Here is a 14,075-nt window from a genome sequence, read left to right on the forward strand (position 1 = left end):
TATGGCTTGTGCTATAGCACTTCAAAAATACTTTAAACAGATGGGCTAGTGAGACTGCCATTCATGTTTTAGCAGTCAAGAGGCATGTTTAAACTGCTGGTTGAAACACAATATAAAGAACATTCCACAAGAAGTGTCAGAAAAAAGGCTTGTTTGCTAAGAAATCACTAAAAAACTAAAACACTAAAAAAAAAAAAAAAAAAAAAAAAAAGCTAACTAGACAACATAGTATTTCATATAACTGTAATTTCTTGGTAAGAGAGAAGTGGTCTGAGAAAAAAATACTGCTATACTGTAGAAATAAAAGAAGCAAAAAAGAAAATAATCCTGTTTCTCTAAATAACGTATCACAGTATTTTTCTAACAACAATCTGGATGAAAAGCTGAAAGCTGGAAGTTTTGTATACTCCTCTACACCAGAAAAGCACAATAACACTCGTAGAAACCAGCTAGGGGAAAAATATTTTCTTCAAGTGACAGCAGACTAATGGATATAAAGAATGAGGATAAGAATTTTAATCCATATTTTAATGAAGATAAAGGTGACAGATAAAGCAAGGGGAGAAGGAGGAATGTGTTCTGTATCTTCCCCTATGATTTGAGATAGTTTCTTACTGGAAGGACATTAGTTAACCTGAATGGTCACACTCCAGAATTTCACTATATAACAAATTCCCCAAAGCAATCTGCTCTATATCATCATCTTTTAAGTACTAAAAATTAATTATTTTAAAATACCCTATAGGTCACTTTGATTTTCTAGTGAAGATTTCTGTTCATTTATTAGGTCCACAATGATGAAGCATAAAGGTAACACAATATGAGCAAAAACATTAACTGTAGCCTTATATCATGACACAGAATTCAGTTTTAACTCTCAAATCTAAAGGAATCCTTTGGCATAGGGCACAGAAGTATCCCTGTACAGGTCATGGAAAGAACAGAGGAGGCAGAGGTGCCTCTGAGAAGGAAAAACTACTGTCGGGAACTACTTTCTGCATTTAGAAAAACGAAACATAATGTCAGTTCTTCCATTTCCAGGAGGTGAAACAGAGCAAGCCAAGCTCCTGTGCTGTTCCTTGAAGCCCTGTAAGAGATAAAGAGTCGAAGCCCTAGCCTTGCACTCCACCTATCTCCACAAGGATGTAAACCAAGCTTAGATAATGTCTCCCACAGGACTAGGTAATCATTCCTGCTCAGGTCATTATCTCAGCAGGAAAACACATCTCTTCAGTCTCAACAATGAACAATAGCTTAAAGTCAGATTCTAATCTTACAGGTTGGCATTCACAAGTGTTAACAGATGATTCTAGGACACAAGTATATTCATTGGCCATGCAACTCACTTTTTTGTTGAGTCAAAACGAGTTGAAGTGAATACATCTCTCCCAGCTGCATCTGGAGACTGTTAGGAGCTTGGAGCACTTGGATTCCTTTGCCTTCTCCTTTCCATTTCTGATCCTTATTCTGTAAGAGTGATAAAAGAAATGAAAAGTAGAGAATTTGCATCACTTATTAGAAAGTGATCTCTGTCCAACTTAGTTAATTAACTTAGGACAGTCAAGAGCAATTATTTAGAAACAAAACTAATGCATAGAAAATACGAGTGACTTGTCTGTGTGTTAGGCATGAGAGGCCACTCAGTGTTACTCACCATCCCTTATTTAAATTACTTCCCTCATTTGTAGGTTATTATTTAATCAAGTCTTTGCAGGTTCTATTGCTTGCTTTTATATACTTTGAGTAAACTGATTTTTGGAATTTCTGCATGCATTTTTTTAGGCAACAGATAGGTAAGAGCAGTACTTTACTTGAACTCCAATGCAGCAATGAGGTATTGGATATCCTGTCATTTATTCTCAGACCTGCTGCTCATACTGTGCTGTGCTGCCCAAATGAACAGGATCAAATGAGGGCATGAGAGAAAAAATCTGTGAAAATAGCTGTGAAATAGATGAATCAGAAGTAGGTTTAGGCTTATTTTTCATTTTTAACCACACTTCTTTTGTCACAGATTCAGACACAGGGAATTCTTCCCCCTCTCCCCAAGCCCAAAACTCTGAGATCTCTACGGGAATCATTAAAGTGCAGCTGTTATTTTCCCACTAATGGCTATGCTGGACTACATCAGAAGGAGAAAAACTCCATAAAACACTGTTTCAGGAAGAAATTTAAAAATAGAAATTCCAACTCCCAACGATTATGACTGGCAGGGAGCAGAGATGGATGATGCAGGCAGAGGGGATAGCAGCAGCCATAACTCTGACTTTGCTGCCATTAATGTTTATGTTGCATATGAAGTGGTTTACCAACATGCTGATGGACTGGCATAATGTGCAAGCACACGATTTATTCCTTCAGGCAGCAGCTACGGGAGAGCACAACCACAAACGGAAGTTTCAGTAGAGACAGCTTCAAAATAGAGAGATTTATCTTGACAAGTAGAGAACTGCAATAAAAGATGCATTATTTGGTGAAATAATTGGTGAATGCATTATCCTGTCAATATTTAACTGTTATAATCAACTTAAATAATCAAAGCTGCCCTAGAGTTTTTATTGTTTTGCATTAATTTGAGAATAATTTATAATTTTACTCACATTTGCATCAATATAAATGGAACTAACAAGTTAAATCTCAAAGTTATGTGAAACAAGAAACATAACACACTCTAACACTCACGTGCCTACTCTGCAGGCCATGCATTCTCACACAGGCTGCTCTTCAAACCAGCAAATGGCTCTAAAATGCTTGGGCTTGTTACCTATGCTGTATGGGCTAGCCATGCTCTCAATGACCCTGTGATAATGACGCTGCTAATTAGGGAGTGTTTGTAGTAATCTTTGTTCCTTCTCTCACCTGAAGTCGCTCTGGAAGGTGGCTGGCTGTGACTGGCTCACGCACCTCTTTGCAGGTGTGTTATTAACATCTCTTTGTGACCTATCCAGCTCTGTATGCTTCCTCAGTCTGTTTGCACCACTCAGGCATAAACTGCTGATTTTTGGATTAGCTGCTTTTGTCTGTTAATCTGCCCTTGACTCATAGACTGAAATGTTTTAGCGGGGGAATTCTGAAGCATTTCAACAGTTGTTTCTGAACCACTTAGTGAGTGCCTTTAGAAAAAGCTGCATGCTTTGCTGAGACCTGGGGTTATTTATAGACTCTCTGTATGTGCACCAAGCAGTACATAATATGTATAAATGCAGTGCTTAGATAGAGGCAAATTCAGCCTAACGTGGTGTTCTCAGGTAATTATGTCGATCTCAAACTGAAAGCAATAGCATGAGATTTTTTTACTCTTTACAGAACTGAGAAAAGCTCTGGCTGCAGATATCAGAATTCCCTGCATGAAAAAACCCCACACCAAGTCAGTGATATGTTGGTACAAGCTCTTACACAGTTTGCAGCAGCAATTCTGGCTTGTGGGGGATTTCTGCCTTGCTCATCCTTTGACTAGTGGGGCCATACAACAGTCTTAAAGAAATGAGGAAAATAAGGTTTAGCTAAAACTTTATTGCAGAAAGATGGGGAAATTAGCACGCAGAATGGTGAAGACAAGAGGGTGCTACCTGCACTACGATTCTGATGCCAGTCAAGCCAATGGCATCTGCATCATCGTTGAGAAAAAGAGAGAGAACAAGAATCCATGTAAGCTTTGAGGCTCCCTGGGGACAGGTACATCCAGTTGTATATTTAATGTGTGTTCAGCAGTCCCAGAACAGGGACAGCAGTTGCTCAAGAAATGCAGGCACACAATGTGGCATGTCCTCAATGACAGATCAGGCAAATTAAGAAAAACACCAAGGGTTTGACTGGATACCATCAATAGTTTGATTCATTCTGTGTTTTGTGTCAGAATGCCCAAGTGGGAGAGAAAAATATGCATTTAAATATATTGCTGATGGTTTAATTGCTGAAACTTGCTACTCCATCCCTGCTCAGTTGTAATAATGATCAGGGCATGGAGCATTACTTGAAGAATTAATGGCCACCTGAGGTTAACAGCCCACAGCTAAACCTTGAGCCTTCAGCTTTCTCAGATAGTCATTAATCCCCGGGAATTGTCCTGTGACTCCATCATTACTTCTAATTTAAAAAGTGTATTTTCTCCTTTTAATTTTCTTTTCACAAAATGAAAGTACTCAATTAGACTTTGTCATTAAATCACATCTACATTGATTACCTTGGAAAAAATAACGAGAGCAAAATTAAATTTGCCTATTTAATCATTGAATCCTGATTAAATATTTGTTATAAACATTTCATTGCAATTAAGGTCACATAAAAATTGCATATTAGGCAGAGAATGGTATACAATTCAAAGATGTCACATGTCCAGACTCACTGCTGCTATTTATTTCCTTTATTCCCTGCTGAACAATGTATTACATTCGTGAGAAACTTCACAAATTCTTTTCAGCATCACAGGACTATTAATACATAACAGTAGCTAGGGAACTACACAAATGTTTCAGTGATCTGATAGTGAAATCAATTTAAATCACAGTGATGAAGATATTCCTAAAAAAACCACATTATCACATAATTACTTTCATTTTTATAGGTTAAAGAGAGAATGAAAGAAAATGCCTAGGTAAGATTTCAGACAGTGATCGAAATTCTCCAAATTTCTCTCAAGAAGTTGGTGGTCATTAGCAAAACCCCTGTGTTTGTCCCCGAGTGTGTTCTCTGATGGGATTCCATAGGGTTCCCAATGTGATTAAATGAGTTTCTGGCTCAGTCCCTGTGCAGCCACAGGGAGGACACTGCACCCCAGAGAGCTGTGTGCTGAAACACCAGCTCTGAGTTAAAGTGGAATCAGTTCACTGAAGTTGTGATTCTATGCTGAACTTCAGCAGAAGCCCAAACCTGGCTCAGGGATATTTGTCAGCTTAGCTTTCTCTGCTGCTGAATCACACAGACACATCAACAGAGGAAACACCTTCTCCAAAGTTTGGGATAATCACAGTATAGGAGAATTGACCACCTTTCTTCTCTGTGAATGACTTTGTGCTCGTGCTACCACGCCCAGGTGGACAACCCAGCCAGGGGCTGCTCAGAGCTGGGCAACTGAGCCCAGACAAAAGGCTTTGGCCCAGTGGCTACTGGAGGTCATGGATCAGCAACCTGATGTTCTGTCAGACAGTTTCATTCCTCCCTCCACCATATGCCAAACATCTCATGTCCTCTTCACTCCCAGTCACAATATTCCCAATTTTGTCCAAATCCCATCTCCCCTGCTGGATTGCTGGATTGTGCATTGAATCTGAGGTGAATTAGATCTCGATAAGATTCCTCTCCACTATATAGGAATGACCTCTACTGGTTCGTTTGGCTTTTTTTGTACACAAATGGTCATAGGAAATAATATGCAAATATATCTGAGCACACTAATTGAAAATATCAATAAACATTTAAAGATATTTTTTCCTCCCTGTCTCATTTCAGCTTCTCTAATATGAAAGCAGATGGAGCAGCACAAAACCAACATCTGATCCTAAAATATACCTAAAAATTTTCAGGTTTTCTGAATGCTTCATTGCTCCTTCTAAGTCTTCTTCCAAAATCTCCCTGCTTGCTTTTAGAGTGTCTATATTTAGACTGTAGAATTCATACCAAAGGACTCATCTTTTTATCATCTTTTATTTAATCTCAACAATAATATGAATTATTTCAATAAGAAGGCTGACATATTTGGTCACTTCCATGATTGTGCTATTAAATTAAGTATCTCAGAATAATTTTAGCAGGAACATTCTTAATGAAATTGCATGCATTCTTTGTGCTGTCAATAAATTTACCACAAATAGTATTCCAGCGTGAGACACTGGATGGTGTTAGTGAAGTAACAGGGAGGTTATCTGGAGATGTAACCAGCTTGCAGCTGCCAGATGGTGTTGAACAGAACAAACTGCTATGCAGAGCTGCTGAATTTTTACCAGGTAACTTCCCCATTGCACACAGTGGTTTTGTGTATTCAGATGGCATAGGGGAATGATATATGCATATTTGAGCCAATAAAAAAAAAAATTGAATAATCAGCATGTTCTTTGTGTTGTCTTTCAGACACTAAATTATAAATTATACATGTAGAAACATCTTTCTATCAAAAAATCCCCATCCAATAAAAGCAAAAAAACCCTACTTAAAACAACTCTAAAAAAAATACTTTTACACAGCCCAATGTAATAAAGGCTATTGTAATGTCTATATGTATTTAATGGTAATAATAATAATGATGATGATAAAAGACATCAATATTTGCAGTTCTTAAATAAATATAACATTTTGTAGACTGCATTAAGGAGTCCAGTTTTATTTTACAGCACTGCAAACTTATTAAGGATACAATTCAATAGACATCACATGAAAAAAAACACTGATCAAGACTTTGGGTTTGTTCATTTTTCCAAAAAAAAAAAGGAATGGCTACCATAATTAAAATTACGGGATTCATTTTTAGATGCAGTAGGCGGAGTGAAGTGAACCAAGGCAAAACAAAAATCCAAACCTCCAAATCTTACTCTTGAAGAGAGAACGGGGGAAACTTTCATGGGCACATATGGTCTCATCTGAAAGAGCACTTCCCACACTAACTTCCCACTAGTACTTTATGAAACATTGGTTCAAAACTGATTCAAAAGAAGGATGACCTCGTGAGTCACCAGTATCATTTAAGGAAACCTAAGAAATACCTTCAGGACCTCTTGCCCTACTGTTTGATCTCCTCCCATTTAGATGACCACAGTCCAAGATTGCATATATTTATTCAAATACATGAGTAGATTTTAAAAGAATATTCTGTATGGAAAGAACTCTTTCCACATTTATTATGGAGGTAGCTGAGAACTCTTTATTCTCCAGTCTTTGCAAGTAAAGCCACAGTAATTTCTAGGCTTATCACTGCCACCTTCTGAAAACTGAAATGTTATGGTTTCATTATAATTACCAAAGCTTATTTACACATTACTAACACAGCAAGTGTTTACTCCAAATAGAGTTCCTCCTTGTTAAAACCACGTTTACCAACCCTGTGCATGTTTTTAGCTTTTACCACAGAGCAGGGTTAGAGGGAAGGTCTTGCAATTTAGCATGATCAGCCATTTGTGAAGGGTACATATTTCTTAAACTTCACCATTAATCATTATTCTGTAAATAGATGAGGCCCTCTGCATGTTTAAAATTAAATTTACACATTAAACCACTCAAGATGATCTTTAATTTCTTTAATAAATTAATTCAGTGTTAATGAAGGGTGAAAGACTGACTGAATCAGTCATTAATTTAACCTTTCCCTCTTGAGAAGATCAGTGAGCTACCACTTCTCACAAGGGTATGTCAGGGAAACAAGTCATTTTATAACAGCTCAGTGAAACATAAACATGGTAGCATTTAGAAAATGCATTAGCAAGAAATTTACTGAACCACCTTCAGGTCATTAGAATAGCTAATTTATTAGCCTTCCTAATGCCATATGGACATCATCCACAAACATTTTAGAAATTCAAATTTGAAACTATTTTAACAATTATAATTTTTAAAATGACTGTAAGTAAATTATGCTTTTCAAGAGGAAACTCAAGAGCTCCAAGCAGGCTTCACCTATGTAAATAAAGCAATATGTATACCAGTTTCTTGTAGAAGATTTTGGAACAAAGAGGAAAATAAAAAACAAACAGAAACCTCAGGGTAACATAATAATAAATATAATACCAACCTGACCAAAAAAGAAAGAAAACAAGCACAGTAAGCCCAGTTGGAGAAACCTTCACTTGCATAATAAATTAAGATTTGAGTCCATCCTTGCTTTTTTGTTTGTTTGTTTGTTTTAATTCTCTTATCTTATAGACTTTGATTTCTACTAGCAACCTGTAAAAAGCCATTCTAGAAAACATGCAGAGCACTTCAAACATTTTCTAGGACAGACTGGATTACTGAATGCTTGGGTGTTGCAAGGCACTGAAAACTATTTTTCTGTCTTCTATGACAGTTTTCCAGAGCACAATGGAAGGCAACTTTATTGCACACTTTACTAGGAACTGAGTTCTCAGTATCACAGTACTGGCAGCAAAAGTATTATTTGTACAGATAATTCAGAGTATGGAATTGCAAGAAGGTAAAAAGTCCTTCAAACTCAGGATCATCTCATGCTAAAACAAAAACAATGTGAACCTAAACCAAGGAATCGAGTGATAGTCATCATCCTCCTGTTGAAGAGCATTTCTGTGGCAATGACCTATAATTTACTTAAATTCTATTTTGGCATAGGAAACATCTAAAATACATTAATACATTCTTTTCAAAGAGGGTCTATTCTTTTGCTTTTCATTATTGAAAGATATGTTTGGTTTGATTTGATTTCTGATCATATTTTCTTCCTCAACTATCCTTTTGCCTTCAGGTGAGAAATATAAAGGCAAACATCTATTAAAAAAAGCTGCACAGGAAGTGCACCAGCAAGTACTAAACGAATTCTCCATAACCACTAGAAATAAAGTTCAGTCACGTTCTTTACATAAAACATCTTGCTATTATCTGATAGTAATGTTACATCAAATCAGGGATAGAAAGGCCCGGGTATCTACAGAGACGTAAAGAAATGAATTTCAATTGTTAAAATGAGCCCTGAAAAACTCATTTTCCTAATATTGGCCCCAAAAGATGACTGGAAAGAATGGCACCCCAGATCATTTTTATGATAGAGCCAAAAGTTTATTGGACGTTTTTATCAGAAATCTAAATGCACTCGGATTTATGTAGAGCAGTCTGCAGGCAGTTGCAGCTTGTTTTAAGTGGAGATACATCTGCACTATACAGCTAAGATCAAACAGCCCCTCGGAAGTGCAAATATGAGATATTGCAGCCATTCAGTCAGAATGACTTTCTCAATCCAAAGTACAGCCAGAAAAGAAACATAAAGGACTCAATAATGAAAAATGGCAGATTCTGTAAAAAGGTCTAGGTTAAGATTATGTTAACATCATATTAAGCATTTTGTAGTTCTTCTTATTAAGAATTGAAATTTCTTGCTAATTTTAATATGTTTCATTGGAAAACTAGAGATTAGGACCTGAAAAAACCTACTTTGAAATCATAAATTAAGGTTCTCAATCTTCTAATGTGTACAGAAGAAACCAAACACATGTTAATTTTAAGCTATCTGGTTAAACAGTTAATAAAATTATGGTTACTTGTGTACGTCATTTATGATATACATGCATTATTTCAGAATCATATCAAATCTGCTATTGAGGGAATATAAGACAAAACAGTTCACTCTAAGTTACTGCCAAAGAGCTCATTATTTCACTCCTTAGATGGGTTCTAGATTTTATTCCTTCTTTTCTTTATTCTGGTTTAATGAATATCGGGGTGAAAGAGTGTTTGTCTTTTTATAAGAGGGAAAAATTAACCCTATTAATCTCAATACTTTAAGATCAGCAATTGTTCAAGTGCTTCACTCCTAGGACTTAAGTGAAGAAAAAGCAATCTCAGTTTACTTCCTGCTGGAGTGCACATAAACAACATTTATCACAATAAGCACTATCTTGCCCATATACTCGGCCAGCTATTCCAGCTCATCTTTAGACTCTCATGAAAAATCCTTTCATACTCGGATTTCATTGAAATAAGATTTATTTTCCTCTCAGTTTTCCTCACTCACTTTTTCTAACATATTTACATGCCTTGCTTGCTTTTTCTCTGGTGTGTTGTGGGATATTTTTGAGTAAGACTCAGTTGCACCAGTCCAGCATGTTAAGGGAGGGAAATGGAAATGAAATGTATGCAAGCAACTAGAGATGAATAAAACAGTGAGGGTTATTGGTGCTACCTGATGCTGCCTTGAGTGAAAAATTCCAGTTCCACACAAAATTTGATTGCTGATGAGGGACCTGAGTTGGCATTATGAGAGGGGCCAATGGGGCCCTGGTGACTTTGCACAGCTTTCGGGGAAGTTAATGAAAATTGCTGGGCATTTGGCACCACAGGAGGAAAAGCAACAATTTACAGGCTGCCTAAATATAGATTTAAGAGTCTGACATCCTGAAACCAAGATAGAGGCCAACTTTGGTCATTTTTTAGTAGTGTGTCTTTCCATGGTGTTCAGCATTACATATGCTGAAAAAAATCTGTTTTCCTTCTCTCATCTCCCTCTTTTACAACATGTTTTTTTCATAAGAGCTGCAAGCAGGATTATTAATATTCAAAACTGGTTCACTGAGCACTGTGTGAGAGCTTCCTCCAACAGCATTGTAACTCGTTATTTAGTAACCTCAGCTCTCATGATAACTGAGATGTCTGTGGTGGCAGCTGAGATGTCTACAGCTCTGTCTACCCACACAACTTTCAAACTACATGCAAGTGCAAAGCAAATGTGGTGAGTTTTCAGTGCAATTCAGCTAAATCATTATACAGCCACAAGTCCCAGTCCTCCCAGCCTTACCCTAAGGTGACTTAACTTTCCACCACAGCCAGGATTGATTTTCTGGAAAAACAGTGCACAGCAACCAGCAATCCTGTTCCTCCAATTGGTATAAAATTCATATATTACTTTTTTTTTAATTATGCCCTGGAAATAAATTTATCCAAAAGTAAACCAGGACTCAGGATTTTTTATTTTTTTTTTGTTACTTCTGGCATGATATACCAAGAAAGTTTAGTGCAATGAGACATCCATCTCTGTTTTATCTTCTAGGCAATGTGAATTTACAGTGGATTGCAGAATCCCTCTCTGAAACACTTGTGTGGTGCTGTGCATCACTCCCACCACAGCAGAGTGGGTGTGCAGGGAGGGCTTCTCTTGCTCCACTCAGACTGAGCCTGCTAGGGGTTTGCACAGTTCCTAAGGTATGTTTTCTAATAGTTCCTTTAACATTACATTTTGAGGAATAAACACACAAATTATCAGGAAAGCATAAGTGTAATTAAAAAAAATGTGGAAAAGCTTAAAGAATATAGTCATATTGTAAAGATGAGTGTCCCATTCAGTAACAGACACAGCAGAAGTAACACTGGGGTCATTAAGGAATTCCTGAGAGCAGTCAAATAAATAATGTTTTTGTTGCAAATTGCAGAACGTAGGTGAGGCACAGGTACTTTCCTATTCAATAACAAATTCTGCTTCACAAACAAACTCTCTTAGCAAAGCCATGTCCTAATTACCTACACATGCAACCCAGTAGGAGGAATGATTCGATTCCCCATGCTGCCTCAAATAAAGCTGCTTATTGTAGCTGAAATGCTCTTGACAGGTAAGGTGGGGCTACAGCTCATTTTCCTGCCAGTGATCCTTTGTTTGGACACAACAAGATCCAGCCCTGTGCAGAAACATTCTGCAACTGGGTCAGTTCATTCCTGAGGATTGGTGGATAGAGAATTCTGAATTGAGTGTTACCAATTTCAAGGGGAAATAAATGACAAAAATACTTAGACAGTCTTCCAAAATACTGAAGTCTATAGGCTCAGAAGCAGTTAGGATGCTATCTACCACCTACTCGAAGATAACAAGGTATGGAATCGTGTTTCTATTCCAGTGCTTTGAGCATCAGCTTCACAGAGTGCCCTGTACCTCACATGAAAAGGAATATTCTTCAGCTTTCCAATACAGCTGCTGCTGTTATTGTTACTGCAATCCTGCCTACAATACATGAAAACCAAAAAGGATGTGAAGAATGGAAATAACTTGACCACAGTTTCATTGTTCCACTCTTACTTTTGGTACAATTCGGAGTGCAAACACTTCCTTGTAAAAACCTTATTGAAATGACTCTGCAGGTCACCTGGAAACAATGTCTAGCCTCTGAGAGACTCCAGTCTGGTAAAGTTATCATATCACAGTCATAACTTGAAGTATCCTAGTCGCCCAGAGGTATTCGTCACCTGATAGATTTGTAGGCATGATCACAGGATTAACTCTGAAAAGGTCAGATTTGCTGAAAGTAACACAAATAAAGTTCTGGTAGGGAAGAAGTGGCAGAGCAATGATCCACGTAACAGAGAAAATACTGCCAGTGAAAGAAGCCAATATTGCAACAGTCATCTAGAACTCTAGTATGGACAGCAGGAGAGTGGACACAACAAATTCTTAGTGTTACCTTGCAGAAGCAGAAAATCTGGACTTGGAATTAGTGAAAATTATTTAAGTTCTCTTTATTATTTTAGCATTCTCCAGGGCATGTGTAATCCTAACATGAAAATAGACGAACATCAGAACTAGAAATTATGAAGAGATTTACAGTGTGGCAGGCAACACATCCCTATCCTAACAACATAGGATAGAGCTAACAGGGACTGGTACCTGCTATAATGGAATTACTGAAAATCTGCTCTGACAGCAGACCCTGTGGGCTGTGTAATTCCAAAACAGTGACAAATCAACTCTGATAAAGACAGAGGAGTGACCACAATTGATAGCACATAGGAAATCATTGATCACTCTTGGCAGTGCACTCTCTGTGCCATGGACTAGCAGTAAACACCAGATCACAGAAGATCCAAAAAACTGCCAGCCTGGAAAACAAAGCCTCTGGCTTCTCAGCACCATCCTGTGCAAACAAACACGAGCTAGTAACTGCTGTTGATGTGAATGATGGGACCATGAAGGAAAGATCTTTCCCAAAGCTGGGCTGAACACTGCTGACACTGGACAAACTCAATTTTCCCCTCACCAAAAGGGGCTGCCTGGTTTATGTCCTAATTTTTTTTTCCTCTTTTCTTTGCTTTTTTTTTTTTAATTATGCCTTCCCCAATCAACTTCACAGCAATTTCTGCAACCTTTCCTTACAACCCTGTTTCTTTTAGCTGCAGTTGTTTTCATTTTCTTGCCCACTAGTTCTGCAACTGCTTTACATTGTGAGGAATGTAGACAGAGAACAATTTTCCAACTGAAAATTTACAAGGGTTAAACAGCCATATTATTTAGCATTTTACCAATGTTACCAATTATAATTATGTTTATGCATATCATAATGATTTTGGTCATCTTTTCCTCATGGTTGACATGTAACCAGACCTTTTTTTTTCAAAAAATTACCCAGGAAGTTATACCGAATTTTACATTTGTGCAGCTGGTGATTGCTGTCTGTAACTTCATATTCATGGATCACAAAATTGCTTAAATTAAAAAAAAAAAAAAAAAAAGAAATAAAAACAATAAACCAACATTTTTTTATTGAGCCCTCGGCATTATTTCTAATTTTAAAAGCCCTTCCCTGCTGTAAGATTAAAGAACATTTTTGATCCTAGTCAAATCTCTGCTGAAACTTCTCAGTATGCTCTTGAAGTCAGACAGAAAGAGAGTGATAGCAATTCTGATTAGTCAGTCTTCTAAACATTCTCATCGTAGCAATGTATCTGATATCCCTAACTGATGTATTCATATGTTTATATAATCGAAAGATGTGGCTTTTTGGCTTGGGAAGTTTTACTTCATTTTCTATCACACATGTGCCATTCCACAGACTTGACAGCCCTTGTCATCCATATTTCCTCCTCCCTCCAAGCTTTCATATACATTTATTTTGAGCTGAAAACAGTACCTCTATAAAGCATACAAGATGTGATCACACCATGAATTTACTAAGTAAAACAACGATGAGATCTATTTCATTCCATAAAGGAAATCTAAGGGATATTGGAAATTTCTAAGACTTCACCACTAGTAAGACCTGAGCTGTCTGTGAAAAACTTAGGCTCTCATATGTAATTTTAATTGTCATCTCAGAACCTATCCTTTTATATGCAAATTTCATGTTAATTTTTCTCCATGTGCATTGTATAAAGTGAATGACAGCTGAATGACCTTAGAATTGGGAGATTTTCTTTTGACTTTTATGGTGTCAGCCATCCACAACTGCTCTTGGGCTAGTTAGAGTGGCCCAACACAAAAAATGGAGGGCATAATAAGTGTCTAATACAGATGGCTGCAAAGCCTTTAGGAGCCACGGTCCAAATACAACAAGAGACCGTGCTCCACCTCGATCTCATCCATTTCTAGACTTCTCTGAGCATAAATCTTTCACTTCCATAAGGGACAAGGTGCAGAAGAAATACATCAAGGCAAAGATAAATGTAAG

General features: G+C 37.3%; 1 long non-coding RNA gene across 1 annotated transcript in view; it reads right to left on the reverse strand.

Moving 5' to 3' along the window:
* Positions 1–1,383: 1,383 nt before the first annotated feature.
* LOC148222994 (uncharacterized) overlaps positions 1,384–14,075 on the reverse strand; it is a 241,758-nt gene continuing 229,066 nt past the window's right edge. The window contains exon 3 of the long non-coding RNA XR_015805024.1: positions 1,384–1,467. This is a non-coding gene — a long non-coding RNA (uncharacterized LOC148222994). The remainder of the gene's footprint in view (positions 1,468–14,075) is intronic.

This window comes from Sturnus vulgaris, chromosome 8 (assembly GCF_052056855.1).
Source record: "Sturnus vulgaris isolate bStuVul1 chromosome 8, bStuVul1.hap1, whole genome shotgun sequence".
NCBI lineage: Eukaryota > Metazoa > Chordata > Aves > Passeriformes > Sturnidae > Sturnus > Sturnus vulgaris.